The sequence below is a fragment of the Scyliorhinus torazame genome, chromosome 5 (genome assembly GCF_047496885.1).
Source record: "Scyliorhinus torazame isolate Kashiwa2021f chromosome 5, sScyTor2.1, whole genome shotgun sequence".
Classification (NCBI taxonomy): domain Eukaryota; kingdom Metazoa; phylum Chordata; class Chondrichthyes; order Carcharhiniformes; family Scyliorhinidae; genus Scyliorhinus; species Scyliorhinus torazame.
Window position 1 is genome coordinate 192,321,626 of NC_092711.1, and position 24,927 is coordinate 192,346,552.

A 24,927-nucleotide genomic window follows, 5' to 3' on the forward strand; every position below is an offset into this window, starting at 1 on the left:
CCATGAAAGCTGCTGGATTGCTGTAAAAACCCAACTGGTTCACTAATGTCCTTCAGGGAAGGGAATCTGTCACCCAATTTGCGCTAACTCAGGGTTCTGGCCTCTACGGGAGGAGAAACAGTGGGAGAGAGCGTTTTAAAAAAAATGTATTTATTCCAAACGTATATAAAAGGTTACAAAACATAAACAATTCAGGGAACAAACTCCCCAACACACTATATACTTTGTACAAATTTTCCCCCTCTTCACCCCCCCCCACGAAGAGCTCCTCAAACATGGAACATGGCCATGAACATCCTCCACCTTGCCTCAAAGCCCTCCGCTGAACCCCTTAATTCGTACCTCCCGCAGTACAGCTGGATATTCTTCTTAACCAGTAGTGCAACTCTCCCATCCTTTTACATCCGCCTCTATCCCACCTGAAACATCTAAATCCTGGAATGTTTAGCCCTCAATGCTGTCCCATCCTCAACCAAGTCTCAGTAATGGCAACAATGTCATAGTTCATCTGCCTTACCTGTTATACTTCTTGCATTGAAACAAATGCACTTCAGAGCACCAGTCCCTCTGTGTTCTGCAACATCTCCCTGCCTGCTCTTCCTCGGAGTCTTAGTGGCCTATTCTATAGTTCCCCCTCAGTTATTTCACCTTCTGACCTATTGCTCCGGTTCCCACCCCACGCCAGACTAGTTTAAACCCTCCTCTAAGCTGAGAAGCAGAAGAGAAATAGACTATAGTACAGGAAAAACAATTCCTGACTATGAAACAATAGAAGACAAAGCTGGTAAGACAGCAGCCACAGTTGGGGGATGGGCAGTAGAAGTGACAGTAAAATACTAAACAGAGCTAAAATGAAATGAAATGAAAATCGCTTATTGGCACAAGCAGGCTTCAAATGAAGTTACTGTGAAAAGCCCCTAGTCGCCACATTCTGTCGCCTGTTTGGGGAGGCTGGTACGGGAATTGAACCTGCGCTGCTGGCCTTGTTCTGCTTTACAAGCCAGCTGTTTAGCCCATTGTGCTAAATATATCTATTATTAGAGACATGGGGAATTAGAGAATGCCAGAGAGGTGATCAGGGAGGGCAGAAGGGAAATAGAGCAATGGATGAGCATAGATACAGATCCACAGTGTAGGTGTCACACCAGCCCAGAGCCATAGAACCTCTCACAGCACTAAAAACTCAAAATTGTAGATGAATGGCCAAAAATAATCATCACCAAAACAATTTCCCTTTTTTCAATGTTAAAATCCCCTGCTGGAGTCTGCAGCTGGAAAGATATTAGAAGCTCTGAAGTCAGAGAAATCTCCCAGTTGAGGAAATGTCTGGGGAGTGGGTTGATGTCACTATGCATATTTCGGTGATCTGGGTCTGTGTAAACCTGTGATCCCCACACATTATGGAGGATGGGAGGGTCCTTGAGAGGGTGCAGAGGACATTTATCAGAATGGTTCTAGGATTGAGGGATTTATATTGTCAGGTTAGCTTGGGGAAACTGGAGTTGTTCTTCTTCGAGCAAAGGAGATTGAAGGAGATTTGATGGAAGAAAACTAATTTATGATCATTTTAGATAAGGTAGATAAGGCAAAGCTGTTTCCATTTAAAAAAAAATAATCTTTATTGTCACAAGTAAGCTTACATTAATACTGCAACGAAGTTCTGTGAAAAGCCCCTAGTCGCCACATTCTGGCGCCTGCTCGGGTCCACAGAGGGAGAATTCAGAATGTCCAATGTACCTAACCCAATGTACCTAATGCACGTCTTTCGGGACTTGTGGGAGGAAACACGCAGACACAGGGAGAACATGCAGACTCCGCACAGACAGTGACCCAAGCCGGGAATCGAACCTGGGACCCTGGAGCTGTGAAGCAACAGTGCTACCCACTGTGCTACCATGCTGCCCATTTGGGCGGCAAGGTGGCACAATGGTGCCACTGCTGCCTCACAGCACCAGGGACCCGGGTTCAATTCTAGCATTGGGTGACTGTCTGTGTGGAGTTTGTACTTTTCCCCCCGTGTCTGGATGGGTTTGCTCCGGGTGCTCCGGTTTCCTCCCACAGTGCAAAGATGGGCAGGTTAGGTGGATTGGCCATGCTAAACTGCCGTTTAGTGTCCAAAAGGTTAGGTGGGGCTTCAGGGAGAGGGAGTTTCCTGGGTAGGATGCTCTTTCAGAGGGTTGGCGCAGACTCCATGGGCCGAATGGCCTCCTTCTGCACTGTAGGGTTTCTATGATAAACTGATCGAAGAAGGATTACAGACACAGATTTAGATCTTGGATAATAGTGGAATCATGTGCAGAAATTTTACACAGTGAGTGTAATGACCTGGAACTAAATACATACATTCAAAAGCTAATAATATCCAGTTCCAGTGAGCTGAGTGACAGAATTTGATGTGATATTTGGTTTGGGTTTTCAGTCTTCAAATCCTTCCCATTTAGTAACCTGTTTAAAAGATTACAAAAACAAGCATCACTGTCATTTCAAGAATAGAAATTAAGAGACAAATATTTTGGTTTGAGTTTATTGTGTACAAATCCTCCTGATAATAAAGCCTGTAAAAGTAGTTTCCAAAATCCATCAGTGTCACTCAGGGATAGGAATTCACAATATTCTCTCCTCCTGCTGACCGAAGCACGATGATCGCGCATGCGCCCTGCTGCACAACCGCTCCCCCGGGCCGGGCAGAGGGAGAGATCCAGCCATTGCAGGTCTGTTCACTGCAATCGCGGGGCCGATAGTTCCTGATTCAGGGTCTGCGGCTTGCACTGAGTGCTTATGCAGCGTTCCTGCTCATTCCGCTGGCTCCATTCCTCCCGCCCACCCACGAAATCTGTTATTCTGCTGCAGCCGCCATTTTCTCACCCACTCTCCGGTTCCGGTCACAGGCTAGCACTGCGCATGCTCTGGAAAAAGACCGCAAAGGCTCCAATAACACGGCTTATTTATAAAATCATTTACAGGATGTGGGCCCGCCAGCATTTATTGCCAATCAATGGTTGCCTTCAGAAGGTGGTGATGAGGTCCCTTGAACTGCTGCAGTCCTTAAGGTGTACATTCACTCTGATGTTAGGGAGGGAGTTCCAGGATGTTGTCCCAGCTACAGTGAGCGGAGATATATTTCCAAGTTAGGTGGTGAGTGACTTGGAGATGAACCTCCAGGTGATGGCATGCCCAGGTATCTGCTGCTCTTGTCCTAGATGGTAGTGGTCGTGGGTTTGGAAGGGGCTGCCGAAGGAATCTTGCTGAGCTACTGCAGTGCATCTTCTAAATGGTACTTGGCTGCCACTGTTTGTCAGTGGTCGAGGGGTTGAAGGGGGAGCAATCAAGCGGGCTGCTTTGTCCTGGATAATGTCTTGACTTGGGGAGGGTTTAAACTAATGTGGCAGGGGGGTGGGAACCAATGCAGGAAGTCAGAGGGTAGTAAAGAGGGGGCAGAAACAAAAGTTAGTAAGGAGAAATGTGGAAGAAAGAAAAACAGATTGAACTGCCTAGTTCCGCAGGGGAGTGGGAACCAGAGCAGTAGGTCAGCGGGAGAAATAACTGAGGGAGAGCTACAGACTAAGGACAGTAAGATTAAGAGGAAGCGCAGGGAGTGGTTGGTCAGTGCAGCGGGGCTGGTAGGCTGAAGTGCATTAGTTTCAATGCGAGGAGTATTTCAGGTAAGACAGATGAACTTAGAGCTTGGATTAGTACATGGAATTATGGTGTTGCTATTACAAAAACTTGGTTGAAAGAGGGACAGGAATGGCAACTAAACATTCCACGATTTAGATGCTTCAGGCAGGATAGAGGGGGATGCAAAAGGGATGGGGGAGTTGCGTTATTGGTTACGGAAAATATCACAGCTGTGCTGAGGGTGGACACCTTGGATGGTTCAGGTAGCGAGGCAATATGGGTAGAGCTCAGAAATAAGTTTTGTCACAATGTTGGAGGTTTACGACAGACTTCCTAACAACCAGCGGGAGATAGAGGAACAGATATGCAGACAGATCTTGGAAAGATGCATAAACAGTAGGATTGTTGTGGTGGGTGATTTTAACTTTCCCTATATTGACTGGGACACACTTACTGCTAGAGGCATGGATGGAGCAGAATTTGTAAGGAGCGTCCAGGAAGAGTTCCTGAAACAACATGTAAATAGCCCAACTCAGGAACGGGCCATATTAGACCTGGTGCTGGGAAATGAGCCTGGTCAGGTGGTCAAAGTTTCAGTAGGAGATCATTTCGGGAACAGTGATCATAATTCTGTAAGTTTTAAGCTACTTATGGAAAAGGACAAGAGTGGTCCTCAGGTGAAGGTGTTAGACTGGGGGAAGGTTAATTTACAATTGCATTATGCAGGATCTGGAGAGTGTTGACTGGGCGAGGCTGTTTGAGGGAAAATCATCATCCATCATGTGGGAGGCTTTCAGTTGATTAGAATTCAAGATCAGCAGGTACCTGTGAGAACAAAAGATAAGGGTGGCAAGTATAGGGAATCTTAGATAATGAGTGATATTATGACCCTTGTCAAGAAGAAAAAGGAAGCATTCGTAAGGCCTAAAATGCTTAGGACAGATGAAGCCCTTGAAGAATATAAAGTAAGTAGGAAGGAACTAAAGGTAGGAGTTAGAAAGGCTAAAAGGGGTTATGAAATGTCGTTGGCAAACAGGATTAAGGAAAATCCTAAAGCGTTTTATACATCTATAAAGAGCAAGAGGGTAGCCAGAGAAAGGGTTGGTCCATTCAAGGATATTTGAGGAAATCTTATGTATGGAACCAGAGGAAATGGGCGAGATACTAAATTAATACTTTGCCTCAATATTCACCAAAGAGAAGGACTCGGTGCATAGGGTAGAGTGTGTAGATATTCTGAGACATGTTGATATTAATAAAGAGGTGTTGGGCATCTTAAAAAGCATTGAAGTAGATAAGTCCTCAGGGCCTGATGGGATCTACCCCAAAATACTGAGGGAGGCAAGGGAGGAAATTGCTGGGCCTTGACAGTAATCTTTTTATCCTCATTGGTTACAGGTGAAGTTCCAGAGGACTGGAGAGTAGCCAATGTTGTTCCATTGTTTAAGGAGGGAAGCAGGTATAATCCAGGAAATTATAGGCCGGTGAGCCTTATGTCAGTGGTAGGGAAATTATTGGAAAAGGTTCTTAGAGATAGGATTTACTCGCATTCGGAAACAAATGGACTTATTAGTGATGGACAGCATGGTATTGAGCAGGGGAGGTGGTGCCTCGCTAATTTGATTGAGTTTTCCGAGGAAGTGACCAAGATGATAGATGAGGGAAAGGCAGTAGATGTTGTATACATGGACTTCAGTAAGGCGTTTGACAAGGTACCTCATGGTAGACTGGAACAAAATGTGAAGTCACATGGGATCAGAGGAGAGCTGGCAAGTTGGATACAGAACTGGCTTGGCTCAGAAGAGAGAGGGTAACAGTAGAAGGGTGCTTTTTTGAACGTGACTAGCGGAGTACTAGGGGACATAGGTTCAAAGTGCATGGGGAAAAGTTTCAAACTGATGTGCGAAGCAAGTTTTTTTACATAGAGGGTGGTAAATATATGGAATGCCCTGCCTGAGGAGATGGTGGGAGCAGGTACGATAGTAGCATTTAAGGAGCATCTAAACAAATATATGAATAGGGTGGGAATGGAAGGATACAGACTCTGTAAGTGCAGACGGCTTTTGTTTAGGCAGGTACCATGGTTGGTGCAGGCTTGGAGGGCCGAGGGGCCTGTTCCTGTGCTGTATTGTTATTTGTTGAGTGTTGTTGGAGCTGCACTCATCCAGGCAAATGGACAGTATTCCATTACACTTCTCAATTATACCTTGTAGATGGTGGACAAGCTTTGGGGGGGTCAGGTGGTGAGTTATTCACCATAGGATTCCAGGCCTTTAACCTGCTCTGGTAGCCAGAGTATTAATATGGCTAGTCCAGTTCAGTTTCTGACCAGTGGTAACCGCCCCCCCCCTCCCCCCGCAGGATGTTGATTGTGGGAGATTCAGCAATGGTAATGCCAACGAATGAAGGTGCGATGGTTAGATCTTTTCTTGTAGGAGGTGGTAATTGCCTGGTACATGTGTGGCGTGAATGAAACCGGCCACTTGTCAGCCCAAGCCTGGATATTTTTCCGGTCTTGCTGCATTTGAACATGGGCTGCTTCATTATCTGAGGAGTCGCAAATGGTGCTTTCATAAAATCCCCACAGTGCAGCCCATTTGGCCCATTGAGTCTGCATGGCCAATCCACCTAACCTGAACATATTTGGACTGTGGGAGGAAACCGGAGCACCTGAAGAACGTACAAACTCCACACAGACAATCACGCAAGGATGGAATTGAAGCCAGGTTCCTGGTGCAGTGAGGAAGCAGTGCTAACCACTGAGCCACCGACTTTTGACTTTATGATGGAAGGGAGGATATTGATGAAACATCTGAAGATGGTTGGGCTCAGGACTCCTGCAATGATGTCCTGGAGCTGAGATGATTGACATCAAACCACCACAACCATCTTCCTTTGTGCCAGTGGAGCCAATCTTGTGCCAACCAGCGAAGCGTTTTCCCCCTAATTCCCAGTGACTCCAGTTCAACTACAGCTCCTTGATGCCATACGCGCCCAAATGTTGCCTTAATGTCAAGGGCAGGCACTCTCGCCTCACCTCTGACATTCAGCGCTTTTGTCCATGTTTGAACCAAGGCTGTAATGATGTCAGGAGTTGAGCGACACTGGCGGAGCCCAAACTGAGTGTCTGTGAGTGGATTATTGCTGAGTAAGTGCTGCTTGAAAGCACTGTTGTTGATTCCATTTTCCTGTTTCTTGTGTACAGGACACACCTGGGCAATTTTGCACAATGCCGGGTAGATGCCAGTGTTGTAGCTATACTGGAACAGCTTGACTCGGCGTGCAGAAAGCTATCTTATCTGCATCCACAAACTCCCCTGGCAGTTAGTTCCAGGCACTTGTCACCGTCAGCATTAAAAAATTGTATTGAAGATTGATGTTTGTGATGCTGGGGACCGCTGGAGGAGACCGAGATGGATCATGCGCTTGACACTTCTGGCTGAAGATTACTGCAAATGCTTCAACCTTGTCTTTTACATAGATGTTGTGGGCTCCTCCATCATTGAGGATGGGGATATTTGTGCAGTGTCCTTCTCCAGCGAGTTGTTTAATTGTTCACCACCATTCATGGCTGGATGTGGCAGGATTGCAGAGCTTAGATCTGCTGCAGTCATTGTGGATTTGCTTAGCTCTTCTATTACTTGCTGCTTATACTGTCTGGCACACAAATAGTCCTGCGTTATCACTTCACCAGGTTGACGCCTCATTTTCTAGTTATGCCTGGTGTTGCACCTGGCATGCTCTCCTGAACTCTTCACTGAACCAGGATTGATCCCCTAGCTTGGTGGTAATGGTAAAGTGGAGGATATGCCAGGCCATGAGGTTGCAGATTGTGGTTGAGCACAATTCTACTGTTGCTGATGGCCCACAGTGCTTCATGGATGCCCAGATCTAGATCAGCTTGATGTCTATCCTATTTAGCATGGTGGTAATGCTACACAACACGATGGGGTATATCCATAATGTAATGACGGGACTTTGTCTCCACAAGGACTGTGTCGTGGTCAGTTCTACCGATACTATCATAGACAGATGCATCTGTAGCAGGCAGGTTGGTGAGGGCGAGGTCAAGTATGTTTTCTCCTCTTGTTGGTTCCCTCACCAGCTGCTGCAGTCCCAGTCTAGCAGCTATGTCCTTTAGGACTCGGCCAGCTCAGTCTGTGGTCGTACTACCAAGCCACGCTTGGCGATGGACATTGAAGCCCTCCACCCAGAGCATATTCTGCACCCTTGCCATCCTCAGTGCTTCCTCCAAGTGGTGTTCAACATGTACTGATTCATCAGCTGATGGTGGATGGTATGTGGTAATCAGCAGGGTTTCCTTGTCCATGTTTAACCTGGAGTCACGAGACTTCATGGGGTCCAGAGTCAATGTTGAGGACTCCCAGAGCAACTCCCTCCCGACTGTATACCACTGTGCCACCACCTCTGCTGTCCTGCCGGTGAGACAGGGCATACCCAGGAATGGTGATAGTGGTGTCTGGGACATTGTCTAAAAGGTATGATTCTGTGAGTACGACTGTTAGCGGAGACGATCTCAAAGAAATCACTCAACGCCCAGGGCTACTGGTCCATGCATCAAACGGGTTATTTCGCCGGCGGGGAGATAACGCCTGTTAAAGTCCCAGGCCATCTCTCCACCGAACAAAGGAAAACATCCATTCTTATATTTTTCAAAACAGCGACACAGCCCCTTTCGGCCGGACCTTGTCTAATAATATTGGTTATACATTACATACATTTGTTATATATCCAATTAAATTTGACATTATGTAAAGAGGGTTGGTATCTTACCAGCCCCTAACTTCATGAAGAAGTCACTCATTTATAAAAATGACAAACAGCAGTGGCCCCAAAACAGATCCTTGTGGTACACCACTAGTAACTGGACTCCAGTCTGAACATTTCCCATCAACCACCACCCTTTGTCTTCTTCCAGTTAGCCAATTTCTGATCCAAACTGCTAAATCACCCTGAATCCAATGCCTCCGTATTTTCTGCAGTAGCCTACCGTGGGGAACCTTATCAAACGGTTTACTGAAATCCATATACACCACATCAACTGCTTTACCCTCATCTACCTGTTTGGTCACCTTCTCAAAGAACTCAATAAGGTTTGTGAGGCATGACCTACCCTTCGCAAAACCGTGTTGACTATGTCTAATCAAATTATTCCTTTCCAGATGATTATACATCCTATCTCTTATAAACCTTTCCAAGACTTTGCCCCAACAGAAGTAAGGCTCACTGGTCTATAGTTACCGGGGTTGTCTCTACTCCCCTTCTTGAACAAGGGGACAACATTTTGCTATCCTCCAGTCTTCTGGCACTATTCCTGTAGACATAAATGACTTAAAGTTCAAAGGCTCAGCAATCTCCTCCGTAGCTTCCCAGAGAATCCTAGGATAATTCCCATCCGGCTCAGGGGACTTATCTATTTTCACACTTTCCAGAATTGCTAACACGTCCTCCTTATGAACCTCAAGCCTTTCTAGTCTAGTAACCTGAATCTCAGTATTCTCCTCGACAACACTGTCTTTTTCCTGTGTGAATACTGATGAAAAATATTCATTTAGCACCTCTCCTATCTACTCGGACTCCACGCACAACTTCCCACTACTGTCCTTGACTGGCCCTACTCTTACCCTGGTCATTCTTTTATTCCTGACATACCTATAGAAAGCTTGAGGGTTATCCTTGATCCTACCTGCCAAAAGACTTTTCATATCCCCTCCTGGCTCTTCTTAACTCTGTCTTTAGGTCCTTCCTAGCTATCTTGTAACTCTCGAGCGCCCTAACTGAACCTTCATGTCTCATCTTTACATTAGCTTCCTTCTTCCTCTTGACTAGTGTTTCGACTGCTTTAGTAAACCACGGTTCCCTTGCTCGACCACTTCCTCCCTGCCTGACAGGTACATACTTATCAAGGACACGCAGTAGCTGTTCCTTGAACAAGCTCCACATTTCCATTGTGCCCATCCCCTGCAGTTTTCCTCTCCATCCGATGCATCCTAAGTCTTGCCTTATCACATCATAATTGCCTTTCCCCCAGATATAACTCTTGCCCTGCGGTATATACCTATCCCTTTCCATCACGAAAGTAAACGTAATCGAATTGTGGTCACTGTCACCAAAGTGCTCATATGTCCTGGTTCATTACCCAGTACCAAATCCAATAAGGCCTCGATCTCGCTGGCCTATTTACATACTGTGTCAGGAAACCCTCCTGCACACATTGGACAAAAACGGACCCATCTAAAGTACTCGAACTATATCTTTTCCAGTCAATATTTGGAAAGTTAAAGTCCCCCATAACAACTACCCTGTTGCTTTCACTCCTATCCAGAATCATCTTTGTAATCCTTTCCTATACATCTCTGGAACTTTTCGGAGGCCTATACCCCTAACAGGGTGACCTCTCCTTTCCTGTTTCTAACCTCAGCCCATACTACCTCAGTCGACAAGTCCTCATCAAACATCCTTTCTGCCACTGTAATACTGTCCTTGACGAACAATGCCACCCCTCCCCCTCTTTTACCACCTTCCCTGAACTTACTGAAATATCTAAACCCTGGCACCTGCAACAACCATTCCTGTCCCTGCTCTATCCATGTCTCCGAAATGGCCACAACATCGAAGTCCCAGGTACCAACCCATGCCGCAAGTTCACCCACCTTATTCCGGATGCTCCTGGCATTGAAGAAGACACACTTTAAACCACCTTCCTGCCTGCCGATACACTCCTGCAACTTAGAAACCTTACTTGTGACCTCACTACTCTCAACCTCCTGTATAGTGGAGCTACAATTCAGGTTCCCAATCCCCTGCTGAACTAGTTTAAACCCTCCCGAAGAGCATTAACAAATTTCCCCACCAGGATATTGGTACCCCTCTGGTCCAGGTGTAGACCATCCCGTTTGTAGAGGTCCCACCGACCCCAGAATGAGCCCCAATTATCCAGAAATTTGAAACCCTCCCTCCTGCACCATCCCTGTAGCCACGTGTTCAACTCCTCTCTCCCTATTCCTCGTCTCGCTAGCACGTGGCACAGGTAACAACCCAGAGATAATAACTCTGCTTGTCCTCGATCTAGGTTTCCACCCTCGCTCCCTGAATTCCTGCCTTACATCCCCATCCCTTTTCCTACCTATGTCGTTGGTACAAATGTGGACCACGACTTGGTGCTGCTCCCCCTCCCCCTTAAGGATCCCGAAAACACGATCTGAGACATCACGGATCCTGGCACCTGGGAGGCAACACACCAACCGTGAGTCTCTCTTGTTCCCACAGAATCTCCTATCTATCCCCCTAAATATGGAGTCTCCAATGACTAATGCTCTACTCCTCTCCCCCCTTCCCTTCTGAGCAACAGGGGAATGACCACAGGGGATCCCTGTACTGACTGCTTCCTCCCAGCCCCTCTCACCATCACCCATCTATCTTTCTTCTTCGGAGTAACTACATCCCTGAAGCTTCTATCGATAACCACCTCTGCCTCCCGAATGATCCGAAGTTCACCCAGCTCCAGCTCCAGTTCCCTAACGCGGTGCCTGAGGAGCTGGGGGATGGGTGCACTTCCCACAGATGAAATCAGCGTCCCTCACCTCAAACATTCTGCAGGAGGAACATTGCACTACCTTCCCTGCCATCCCCTGTAGAAAACAAACGAAAGAGCTTACCTGTTATTCACTCTAGCCCTTAGGTTAAAGGATGTGGAAGGGTGGGGGACACTACAAGTGTAGTGTCTAGGGATTAGAAACTGCCCAACTTAAATACAGGTTAAAAATAAAACACTTAGCCAGCAACCACTGCACCCCACACAAAAACAGCAATCAGTTGTTATGGGCCTGCGCAAACAATTTAAATCTTTTCTACTTACCCAGCAGTCCCCCTGTCCTCACTCCGACTGGTTTCAGCTGGAAACTCCCTACAGTAAGTTTTTAAAAAATTTACTCCCCTTCTCAGCAAGCCCTCACTCAGCTGTTAGATGTTTTAGTTGCTGTGAAATGAAAGTCTAAAGTTCTTGTTCCTTTTCACCAAACACCATTTATTTCACTTCCACAGCCTCTGCACAAAACTCTTAACGACACACCACCTGACAGAGGCCACCTGAAGCCCCTTTACATATCAGTGTCAATTAATGGATACTTAACATAAATGAGACAACTAATTGCAATGTCTCTTAACCCATTACTTAACAGTCTCCCCTTGGAGAAAAAAAATAATTAGGCGAAAACAAAATTCCAAGAAACTCAAAAACACACCCTTTTTTTGTTTAGACGAGAAAGAAAAAAAAAATAGTCACAGAAACAAGCGCCCTTCATTAACAATATCCAAAAGTTTCTGTGAACTCGCCCCTCTTTTCGTAAAACAGCCTGACAGTTGATAGCTCCTGTTGACCCATTTAAATTTTTGTTATTTGCCCTCTGTCCAACATCTGCTTCAGACTTGCGATGTCTTTCCGTAACCTCTTTTCATTGACACTTTTTGTAGAGTGCACATTTTCCCACAGGGATTTATTGTCAATGTCAATTACCCAAATCCCCTAATCCCAAAATTTCTGTCAATATCATACTTATATAAAAAGCCATATCCATCGCCTCTACAAGGCTTAACATCTCAGCAGCCAAAGTGCTTTTTACCACTCTCCTTATTTTCTTTGTTTCCACACAAGTGGGCAACATTTACCATTGTTCCCCAAAAGGAAAATTATAAAACCTCCTGCGCTTGAAACCCCATCACATAAATTTGCGTAGGATGCATCACTATAAACTATGAGTTTCAAGTGCTTAAGGTCACCCAAAACCGGGAACTTCAAAACACACTCCTGCATTTTTAGTTTGGCCAATGCTTTATTTGCTCTTATTATGTCTTCCACTTTGGGATCATTCATTTTTGTACTCAACTCTAAGACATCAAAACTCACGTCCGGTCCAGTCTGTCTACCTAACCAGTTCAGTTGTCCAATTAAACTTTGCAGTTGCTCTTTTTCTACCTTTGAAACCATTGCGTCTTTTTGTGAAACTCGGCCACGACTAATTGCTATTGGGGTGATGCTTTCCAAATAAGATTGCTGATGTAAAGTTGCCCCTAACTTAGTCTGTCCAATTTCCAGTCCAATATATTTAAATGCACCGGAAGCCTGACTTCCAACCCTGAATTCTTTCCTCAAACCAGAGATTACAATAGCTTCAAAATCACTAGTCCCACCCCACAAAAAATCATCGACATGCATCATAAAAATGCCAGAAAGATTTCCTTTATAGTGCCAGTAAAACATTGCAGGATCTGCTTTCTGCTGGCAACAGCCTAACTTTAACAAAACTGACCTCACCGAAAAATACCAGACTCTAGATGCGTCATTTAATCTATATACACATTTGTTCAACTCCCAGTGTACCCCTTCTGTGTTAGCTGCTTCTTTAGGAGGACGGAGAAAAATGTCTCTCTGGAGCTGATGCCCCTTCAAAAAGGCAGCTTTTATATCTATAGATTTGCATTCCCATGCCTTTGTGGCTAATAGAGACAAGAAGATCTTTAAAATATCCTTTCCTGCTGCAGGTGAATCTACCCTTAAATCCTGATCTTTTAAGATTTCTTCAAGTCCCCTTGCCACGAGCCTGGCCTTTGCCTTATAAGTTCCATCCGGAAGAACCTTTTCCATGCATATCTGTAGGATAGAGCTCTTTGTCCCCTATCCGGTACTTCCGTTTATACCCCAAATTCACTCCAACTATGCAATTCTTGCTGTTTAGCGTGTTTAATAACTTTTTCATCTAATTTATTTGAAGCCACCACAATCTCACGTGCATGTGGGCTTCTACTCCTATTAGTATTCGTAGTCTTACTCATGTTCCAAGATCTTGACAAACTATGTCCCCTCTCCCGCCTGGTATCTCGTTCTGTACTGCTTCTGCTTTATCTTTCCCTTCTGCTGTGGGATGTCCTTTCAATAGTTCTCGACCTTTTCCTGCGGACCTGTTCACTATCCGATGTACTATCTGAACTGGCACTGCGTTTCTGTGCCCTCCATTTTTGAACTTTGTTTTCCCAATCCATTGTCTTGACTCCTTCCCCTGAATGCTGTACATTCAATCAATGTTTAGACTTTCCAGTGGCCTTCCCTGCTCTACTAATAACAGTTGCATCCTTCCATTGACTCGACCCTTCAGGCAAATATGTCACTTTTGTACCAACTTTTGGCAGTTGCCCTTTCGGAAAAATGGCCTGTTTTAATTCACCAGAAGTATTGTGTTCCTCCACAGAAACCCTGTCTATATCAGTTAATTGGTCCTCATAGTTCTGTAACACATGCGTACCAGATGACTGCTTCCTCGTCATGTCTGTCTGCTCTGTCTAAATTTGAAAATTTGTAATCTGTACCCATTATCCTTGATGAATGGACCCTAACAGTTTGATTACCATGTTGTAAAATAATTGTTTAGCCATCTATGCCTATGATCTTCCCTGGGCCTTTCCATTCATTAGAATTGTCTCTCTTATAGTATACCATGTCTCCTTGCTGAAAAATGACATCTGATGGCCGTAAAGCTCTGCGAATTCTTTCAGAGACTTCTGCTTCCAAAAAAGCTTTTCTACTGCTATATAATGCATTTAAATGTTCAGCAAAACCAGAGCTAATTGTAGTCCCCTCCCAAGCTGGAGGCTGGTCATCCAAAATGGATGGAATTTTAGGATTTCTACCAAACACTAATTGATAAGGACTATAGCCCCCAACCATCTGCAATGAATTTTTTGCATGTACTGCCCATGCTAAAGCTGAATTTAGCCTGCAATTTGGTCGATCTGCCAACATTTTCCGAAGCATGTCATCAATGACAGCATGATTTCTTTCACAGACACCATTACCTAATGGGCTTTCTGCAGCCGTATTCATAACTCTGATATTCATGTTTTCACACATATCCCTAAACTCATCATTAGCAAATTCTCCCCCATTGTCCGTAAGGAATTTTGCCGGTGGACCCATTCCTGTCCCTATCCATATTTCCACGATTTGATCCAGAATTACTCTCTTTTCTTTCGTACAATCATTGATTGACTAAATCTGGTTGCTAAATCTACAAAATGCAAAATAAATATATTATTTGCTTTATCCCAGATCTTAAGGTCCATGGCCACAATGTCGTTAAAACCCCTGGCCAAAGGTCGGGTTACTATCGGTCGGGCTGGTGTCCTTCTGTACTTCCTACAAACTTCACAGCGGTCACTAACCTGTTCTATCAGTTTAGTATAGTCGTCATCCCTTACCCCTGCATCCTTTAATAAATTTTTCATCCTCCGAGGAGATGGATGTGCAAATTGCCTATGCAGTTTTAATACCACAAGCTTTTTATCAGCTAAAGTCCCATTTTCAACTGCCATTAACACATCCTTAACCACTCTACTTGAAAAATTATTTGTCAGTAATGGAATACAATAGTGTCCCGACTGTGTAAATTGTAAGTCCACAGTCTTTCCAAAAACTGTTGCCTTATCCTGTTCCATGTCCAGTTTCATGTGTGCTTTCTTCATCGATGGTCTGCTCAGAAGCAAAGGTTGATACATCGTCCGTGCTAATGAAATGATTCACTCCGGCAATATTGCAAGGGATCACCACTCTTATCAGCGACTTCAGAGTATTATCATCCCCAAACCTGAAACTTGTGGAACTTTCAAATTCCTTAACCTTGTTACGATTTTCAGCATTCAAAGAATCCAGGTAACATTTTAACCAGTCAATTCCACACACAGTAGATGTGCAGCCACTGTCCAATACAGCACAGTTGAAGGATTCTGCAACCAACACCCTCATTACCGGCGTAAAACTGCTTGTCAATAGGACAATGCCTTCTTTCTGGTCACTATCTTTTTCCTCTTCTGACTCTTCCGTGTCATGTGTCGCTTCAAACACTCTATCATAACGAGTTGGACAGTTGAAAGCATAATGGTATTGAGAGTCACATCGAAAACATCGATTTACCATGCCCCGTGCAATTCTGGGGTTCATCTTCCTATTGTAGGTTCTAACTGGGTTTCTGTCTTCATAATTTCCTTGTCTCGGTGGTCTTGAGCCCTGTTCGTAGCCATCCTGTTACTAGTGTATCTTCCATATTCTGCCTTATTGCAGGCTGACCTATTTGGGTCATCAGAGCCATCGGAATCGAATGTTTCCGCAGAAACTTTTGTAAAGCTTTTGTCATCTGTTCGAATAAGGTATCCTTATCAGTAAACTGAATTCCTGTCAAAACCAGGAGCCTATCCATGTTGCTCACTCTAGAACAGTCAAGTAATTTAAAGGCCAACACAGACTGTGGAAATTCCAGATTGTGTTTCTGCAGCCTTTTATATAGTCTGCCAAGTTCCATTGTCTTCCATGGAGTTATCCTCAATTTTCCGGAACTTATCAAAATCCGACCATGCTTCATACGCACTTAACAAGCTTTCTTATAAATCTTATCCATATAATTTAATAAAGTCTCCAGACCTTCTTGTGAGTCGAACTCTTCCGATTCCAGCTCAGAAAGCACTTTGTTTCGGATTTTACTGCCATATGGTGTGAAAGAGCCAATGCCATACCTTGTTTTCTCTTTCAGAAAGCAGTTACTTTAGTCCACATGACTACTGCACTTCTCCATTGGTCGTACGATTCCCTTTCAGAAAATAAGGGAGGATAGTCAGCCATCTTTATCCTGGATTCAGCCATTTTTTTTTTCCTTCTCACTCCTTGGTTTGATCAGGAAAAGTTGTATCTTTTAAACCTTCACATTTGCACAGCACCCATCCTCTGCTACCATTGTTCGCGTTTTAGTTGCTGTGAAATGAAGAGTCTAAAGTTCTTGTTCCTTTTCACCAAACACCATTTATTTCACTTCCACAGCCTCTGCACAAAACTCTTAACAACACACTGTAGCCACCTAAAATGGCTGATTCCCTATTAATATGACCAAAACCCGATTTAAAATGGCTAACCGAAAAGGCTGATGGGAAAAGCAGCCAACAGGACACAAACGGAGAGCTGCAGAAAGAATAGCGTATTCGGCTCTGGGGAAGTCGGCCCAGATCGATACTCAAGACTATTAGCAGCACATCAACCCAGACATCTGCAGTTTAATCGGCTATCCCCGGGAACAATTGCAACATATTAGCAATTGAATGCCGGGCCAGACCTGTTGGCGCCTGCAGTGGCCGAAACATAGATAGGTGAACGACCACCCCCCGATCGAGGAATCGCCCCGTTATTGGACCTATCGAACCCAGTGATTGGGAACAAGTCCAATCACTTGGGACTCAGGGTCAAGGGCCGCCCCGAGAGGCGGGAAGCCCCTGGGCCCTATAAAGTGAGGGGCCAAGTTCAGATCTCTCTCTCTCTCTCTTCTTCTCCTGCTCGAGACCTTCGCAAGAACATTGACCAGAAACTGTAAGTCTGACTCCAGCGATCGCTACCTGATAAAGACTCCTAGCCATCGACCCGTATCAGCCTTTTTGAATCCCGCGGGCCAGATCCGATTCAGTAAGCCATTTGTTTCCCTGACCTGGTGGGCACTTCCTAAAGTTAAGTATTGGCCAGTAGTGGTAGGTTTCTACATAGATAGTAGGATTATTGTGTAAGCATTGAGTCAGTTTCAGCGGGAGCATTGCGGAAGTGGTTGCTGGGAGGTAAGTCTGTCCTTTAAAAGCACTTGTCTTTGCAGGGGCAGGCCAGTCGATTTCGGCGGGAGAACAGCTGGTGAGTCAGTTTCAGCGGGAGCATTGCGGAATTGGCTGCTGGGAGGTAAGTCAACCTTTAAAAGCACTTGTCTTTGCAGGGGCAGGCCAGTCGATTTCGGCGTGAGAACAGCTGGTGAGTCAGTTTCAGCGGGAGCATTGCGGAAGTGGTTGCTCGGAGGTAAGTCTGTCCTTTAAAAGCACTTGTCTTTGCTGGGGCAGGCCAGTCGATTTCGGCGTGAGAACAGCTGGTGAGTCAGTTTCAGCGGGAGCATTGCGGAAGTGGTTGCTGGGAGGTAAGTCAACCTTTAAAAGCACTTGTCTTTGCAGGGGCAGGCCAGTCGATTTCGGCGGGAGAACAGCTGATGAGTCAGTTTCAGCGGGAGCATTGCGGAAGTGGTTGCTGGGAGGTAAGTCTGTCCTTTAAAAGCACTTGTCTTTGCAGGGGCAGGCCAGTCGATTTCGGCGGGAGTGGAGCTGGCTGGTTAGTCAATTTCAGCAGGAGCTGAGAATTTTTCTTTTTTTTAAATTAGTTTTTTAGGCGGGAAGAGGAAGTCGACCCGCGGACGTCTGGGAAGACCCTCACCAATAAATTCTGGTGGAGAGGAAACCCGAGACACTACACGTGTAGTGTCTCCCACCCGGCCTCCTCCTCTAACCTAATAATAAAACCCATTGGTCTGAGGTAAGTACCATATTTTATTATATTATTATTATTTTTTATAAAAATTTAATTTAGTTGTTAGCCAGATCTTGGTAGAAAGTTAGAGGAATGGCAGGGAAGGGAGTGCAATGTTCCTCCTGCAGGATGTTTGAGGTGAGGGATGCAGTTAGTGTCCCTGCTGATTTTACCTGCAGGAAGTGCTGCCATCTCCAGCTCCTCCAAGACCGAGTTAGGGAACTGGAGCTGGAGTTGGAAGAACTTCGGATCATTCGGGAGGCAGAAGGGGTCATAGATAGCAGCTTCAGGGAATTAGTTACACCAAAGATAATGTTGTGGAGGAGAATGCTGAGCCCCAGGCTAATAGAATAGATGGCATTGAGGTACGTAGGGAAGAGGTGTTGGCAATTCTGGACAGGCTGAAAATAGATAAGTCCCCGGGACCTGATGGGATTTATCCTAGGATTCTATGGGAGGCCAGGGAAGAGATTGCTGGACCTTTGGCTTTGATTTTTATGTCATCATTGGCTACAGGAATAGTGCCAGAGGACTGGAGGACAGCAAATGTGGTCCCTTTGTTCAAAAAGGGGAGCAGAGACAACCCCGGCAACTATAGACCGGTGAGCCTCACGTCTGTAGTGGGTAAAGTCTTGGAGGGGATTATAAGGGACAAGATTTATAATCATCTAGATAGGAATAATATGATCAGGGATAGTCAGCATGGCTTTGTGAAGGGTAGGTCATGCCTCACAAACCTTATTGAGTTCTTTGAGAAGGTGACTGAACAGGTAGACGAGGGTAGAGCAGTTGATGTGGTGTATATGGATTTCAGCAAAGCGTTTGATAAGGTTCCCCACGGTAGGCTATTGCAAAAAATACGGAGGCTGGGGATTGAGGGTGATTTAGAGATGTGGATCAGAAATTGGCTAGCTGAAAGAAGACAGAGGGTGGTGGTTGATGGGAAATGTTCAGAATGGAGTACAGTCACAAGTGGAGTACCACAAGGATCTGTTCTGGGGCCGTTGCTGTTTGTCATTTTTATCAATGACCTAGAGGAAGGCGCAGAAGGGTGGGTGAGTAAATTTGCAGACGATACTAAAGTCGGTGGTGTTGTCGATAGTGTGGAAGGATGTAGCAGGTTACAGAGGGATATAGATAAGCTGCAGAGCTGGGCTGAGAGGTGGCAAATGGAGTTTAATGTAGAGAAGTGTGAGGTGATTCACTTTGGAAGGAATAACAGGAATGCGGAATATTTGGCTAATGGTAAAGTTCTTGAAAGTGTGGCTGAGCAGAGGGATCTAGGTGTCCATGTACATAGATCCCTGAAAGTTGCCACCCAGGTTGATAGGGTTGTGAAGAAGGCCTATGGAGTGTTGGCCTTTATTGGTAGAGGGATTGAGTTCCGGAGTCGGGAGGTCATGTTGCAGCTGTACAGAACTCTGGTCCGGCCGCATTTGGAGTATTGCGTACAGTTCTGGTCACCGCATTATAGGAAGGACGTGGAGGCTTTGGAGCGGGTGCAGAGGAGATTTACCAGGATGTTGCCTGGTATGGAGGGAAAATCTTATGAGGAAAGGCTGACGGACTTGAGGTTGTTTTCGTTGGAGAGAAGAAGGTTAAGAGGAGACTTAATAGAGGCATACAAAATGATCAGGGGGTTGGATAGGGTGGACAGTGAGAGCCTTCTCCCGCGGATGGATATGGCTGGCACGAGGGGACATAACTTTAAACTGAGGGGTAATAGATATAGGACAGAGGTCAGAGGTAGGTTCTTTACGCAAAGAGTAGTGAGGCCGTGGAATGCCCTACCTGCTACAGTAGTGAACTCGCCAACATTGAGGGCATTTAAAAGTTTATTGGATAAACATATGGATGATAATGGCATAGTGTAGGTTAGATGGCTTTTGTTTCGGTGCAACATCGTGGGCCGAAGGGCCTGTACTGCGCTGTATTGTTCTATGTTCTAAAGATTGGAGATAGGTGGGTAACTGTAAGAGGGACTGGGAAAAAGCAGTCAGTGCATGGATCCCCTGCGTACGTTCCCCTGAGAAACAAGTATACCGCTTTGGATACTTGTGGGGGGGACGACTTACCAGGGGTAAGCCATGGGGTACGGGCCTCTGGCACGGAGTCTGTCCCTGTTGCTCAGAAGGGAAGGGGGGAGAGGAGCAGAGCATTAGTAATTGGGGACTCTATAGTCAGGGGCACAGATAGGAGATTTTGTGGGAGCGTGAGAGACTCACGTTTGGTATGTTGCCTCCCAGGTGCAAGGGTACGTGATGTCTCGGATCGTGTTTTCCGGGTCCTTAGGGGGGAGGGGGAGCAGCCCCAAGTCGTGGTCCACATTGGCGCTAACGACATAGGTAGGAAAGGGGACAAGGATGTCAGGCAGGCTTTCAGGGAGCTAGGATGGAAGCTCAGAACGAGAACAAACAGAGTTGTTATCTCTGGGTTGTTGCCCGTGCCACGTGATAGTGAGATGAGGAATAGGGAGAGAGAGCATTTAAACACGTGGCTACAGGGATGGTGCAGGCGGGAGGGATTCAGATTTCTGGATAACTGGGGCTCTTTCTGGGGAAGGTGGGACCTCTACAGACAGGATGGTCTACATCTGAACCTGAGGGGCACAAATATCCTGGGGGGGAGATTTGTTAGTGCTCTTTGGGGGGGTTTAAACTAATGCAGCAGGGGCATGGGAACCTGGATTGTAGTTTTAGGGTAAGGGAGAATGAGAGTATAGAGGTCAGGAGCACAGATTTGACGTCGCAGGAGGGGGCCAGTGTTCAGGTAGGTGGTTTGAAGTGTGTCTACTTCAATGCCAGGAGTATACGAAACAAGGTAGGGGAACTGGCAGCATGGGTTGGTACCTGGGACTTCGATGTTGTGGCCATTTCGGAGACATGGATAGAGCAGGGACAGGAATGGATGTTGCAGGTTCCGGGGTTTAGGTGTTTTAGTAAGCTCAGAGAAGGAGGCAAAAGAGGGGGAGGTGTGGCACTGCTAGTCAAGAGCAGTATTACGGTGGCGGAGAGGATGCTAGATGGGGACTCTTCTTCCGAGGTAGTATGGGCTGAAGTTAGAAACAGGAAAGGAGAGGTCACCCTGTTGGGAGTTTTTTATAGGCCTCCTAATAGTTCTAGGGATGTAGAGGAAAGGATGGCGAAGATGATTCTGGATATGAGCGAAAGTAACAGGGTAGTTATTATGGGAGACTTTAACTTTCCAAATATTGACTGGAAAAGATATAGTTCGAGTACAAGAGATGGGTCGTTTTTTGTACAGTGTGTGCAGGAGGGTTTCCTGAAACAATATGTTGACAGGCCAACAAGAGGCGAGGCCACGTTGGATTTGGTTTTGGGTAATGAACCAGGCCAGGTGTTGGATTTGGAGGTAGGAGAACACTTTGGGGACAGTGACCACAATTCGGTGACGTTTACGTTAATGATGGAAAGGGATAAGTATACACCGCAGGGCAAGAGTTATAGCTGGGGGAAGGGCAATTATGATGCCATTAGACGTGACTTGGGGGGGATAAGGTGGAGACGTAGGCTGCAAGTGTTGGGCACACTGGATAAGCGGGGCTTGTTCAAGGATCAGCTACTGCGTGTTCTTGATAAGTATGTACCGGTCAGACAGGGAGGAAGGCGTTGAGCGAGGGAACCGTGGTTTACCAAGGAAGTGGAATCTCTTGTTAAGAGGAAGAAGGAGGCCTATGTGAAGATGAAGTGTGAAGTTTCGGTTGGGGCGATGGATAGTTACAAGGTAGCGAGGAAGGATCTAAAGAGAGAGCTCAGACGAGCAAGGAGGGGACATGAGAAGTATTTGGCAGGAAGGATCAAGGAAAACCCAAAAGCTTTCTATAGGTATGTCAGGAATAAGCGAATGACTAGGGAAAGAGTAGGACCAGTCAAGGACAGGGATGGGAAATTGTGTGTGGAGTCTGAAGAGATAGGCGAGATACTAAATGAATATTTTTCGTCAGTATTCACACAGGAAAAAGATAATGTTGTGGAGGAGAATGCTGAGCCCCAGGCTAATAGAATAGATGGCATTGAGGTACGTAGGGAAGAGGTGTTGGCAATTCTGGACAGGCTGAAAATAGATAAGTCCCCGGGACCTGATGGGATTTATCCTAGGATTCTCTGGGAGGCCAGGGAAGAGATTGCTGGACCTTTGGCTTTGATTTTTATGTCATCATTGGCTACAGGAATAGTGCCAGAGGACTGGAGGACAGCAAATGTGGTCCCTTTGTTCAAAAAGGGGAGCAGAGACAACCCCGGCAACTATAGACCGGTGAGCCTCACGTCTGTAGTGGGTAAAGTCTTGGAGGGGATTATAAGAGACAAGATTTATAATCATCTAGATAGGAATAATATGATCAGGGATAGTCAGCATGGCTTTGTGAAGGGTAGGTCATGCCTCACAAATCTTATTGAATTCTTTGAGAAGGTGACTGAACAGGTAGACGAGGGTAGAGCAGTTGATGTGGTGTATATGGATTTCAGCAAAGCGTTTGATAAGGTTCCCCACGGTAGGCTATTGCAAAAAATACGGAGGCTGGGGATTGAGGGTGATTTAGAGATGTGGATCAGAAATTGGCTAGCTGAAAGAAGACAGAGGGTGGTGGTTGATGGGAAATGTTCAGAATGGAGTACAGTCACAAGTGGAGTACCACAAGGATCTGTTCTGGGGCCGTTGCTGTTTGTCATTTTTATCAATGACCGAGAGGAAGGCGCAGAAGGGTGGGTGAGTAAATTTGCAGACGATACTAAAGTCGGTGGTGTTGTCGATAGTGTGGAAGGATGTAGCAGGTTACAGAGGGATATAGATAAGCTGCAGAGCTGGGCTGAGAGGTGGCAAATGGAGTTTAATGCCGAGAAGTGTGAGGTGATTCCCTTTGGAAGGAATAACAGGAATGCGGAATATTTGGCTAATGGTAAAGTTCTTGAAAGTGTGGATGAGCAGAGGGATCTAGGTGTCCATGTACATAGATCCCTGAAAGTTGCCACCCAGGTTGATCGGGTTGTGAAGAAGGCCTATGGAGTGTTGGCCTTTATTGGTAGAGGGATTGAGTTCCGGAGTCGGGAGGTCATGTTGCAGCTGTACAGAACTCTGGTACGGCCGCATTTGGAGTATTGCGTACAGTTCTGGTCACCGCATTATAGGAAGGACGTGGAGGCTTTGGAGCGGGTGCAGAGGAGATTTACCAGGATGTTGCCTGGTATGGAGGGAAAATCTTATGAGGAAAGGCTGATGGACTTGAGGTTGTTTTCGTTGGAGAGAAGAAGGTTAAGAGGAGACTTAATAGAGGCATACAAAATGATCAGGGGGTTGGATAGGGTGGACAGTGAGAGCCTTCTCCCGCGGATGGATATGGCTGGCACGAGGGGACATAACTTTAAACTGAGGGGTAATAGATATAGGACAGAGGTCAGAGGTAGGTTCTTTACGCAAAGAGTAGTGAGGCCGTGGAATGCCCTACCTGCTGCAGTAGTGAACTCGCCAACATTGAGGGCATTTAAAAGTTTATTGGATAAACATATGGATGATAATGGCATAGTGTAGGTTAGATGGCTTTTGTTTCGGTGCAACATCGTGGGCCGAAGGGCCTGTACTGCGCTGTATTGTTCTATGTTCTATGTTCTATAGCGTTAGCGCCCAGTCTGATCAGACAGACTTGACCGGAACGGACTGACTGTGTACAGCCTCCCCCAGCTGGGTCTGCAGTACCCTTTGGGATAGGTCAGGACGACCCGTAGTCGCAGCAAAGGTTAGAGGACGGCCGATCGAGCTTCTCTGGGACACAGGAGGGTCCCGCACAACCTTAAATTCCTCCACCCTTGGTAAGGACATGTGGCCCACCACAGCCACTATCACCCTCATCGGCTTCACAGGCCACTCACAGCAGGGACATATCACAACACCTGTACCCATCCAGATCGGAACCATCAATACAAAACACCCCGTAGTGTTATTCGACCTGCCCCCAACAGCAGAGCACATTTTGGGGAGCGACTTCATGAATTCTCACCATCTCTCTTTCGATCCAATCAACCAGTGTGTCTGACGATGGCGAAATCCGCTCGAGCCCCCGCAACGCTCAATATAGGGGCTTATATGAACAAAATTAGCGCAGTAGGCGAGTTTTGGTTCAACCCCACCACACTCAGCACGGACCGACAGGTTAGGGCAGCCCTGCAAAAGAACAGGGCAGCATTCGCAACCCACAAACACGACTGTGGACGGATGACCGGTTCCGTACAAATAACAGGACCGGACCCAAGACCCCAAAAGCAGTACGGATTTCCCCTAGAAGCAGAGGGAGAAATCCTAAAGGTTATAGAAAGTTTATTAGAGCAGGGCGTCCTAAGATCGTTAGCCTCAACTAATAATGCCCCGATTTGGCCAGTAAGAAAGCCCGACGGATCATGGCGCTTGACCATTGATTATCGGGAACTCAATAAAGTCACCCCCGTAGCAGCCCCCACCGTTGCAACAAGTCCCGAGACCATGCTCAAACAGGGACTCCATGTCCGATATTTCACGGTTTTGGACGTCATTAATGCGTTCTGGTCAATTCCATTGGCAAAGGCGTGCCAGTATAAATTTGCCTTCACCTTCAGAGCGCAGCAGTACACGTGGACATGCCTGCCACAAGGCTTCCACAACCCCCCCTCCATTTTCCACCGACAGCTGGCAAATGGACTAGCAAAATTTTCTCGCCCCGAATGTTTGGTACAGTATGTAGACGACCTACTACTGCAGACAGACATGAAGGAAGAGCACATTGAGCTTCTGTCCGAACTCCTGGAATTACTACATTCCATTGGCTATGAAGTAAACCCCAAAAAGGCCCAGATATTGGAAGAAAAAGTGGTATATTTGGCTACTATTATCACACACGGCAAACGCGAGATCGAGCACAAATGAATTGACTAGAT

General features: G+C 46.1%; 1 protein-coding gene across 1 annotated transcript in view; it reads right to left on the bottom strand.

Annotated features, from left to right (window-relative positions):
• LOC140418094 (uncharacterized) overlaps positions 1-24,927 on the bottom strand; it is a 267,483-nt gene that overhangs the window by 180,424 nt on the left and 62,132 nt on the right. The window lies entirely within an intron of this gene.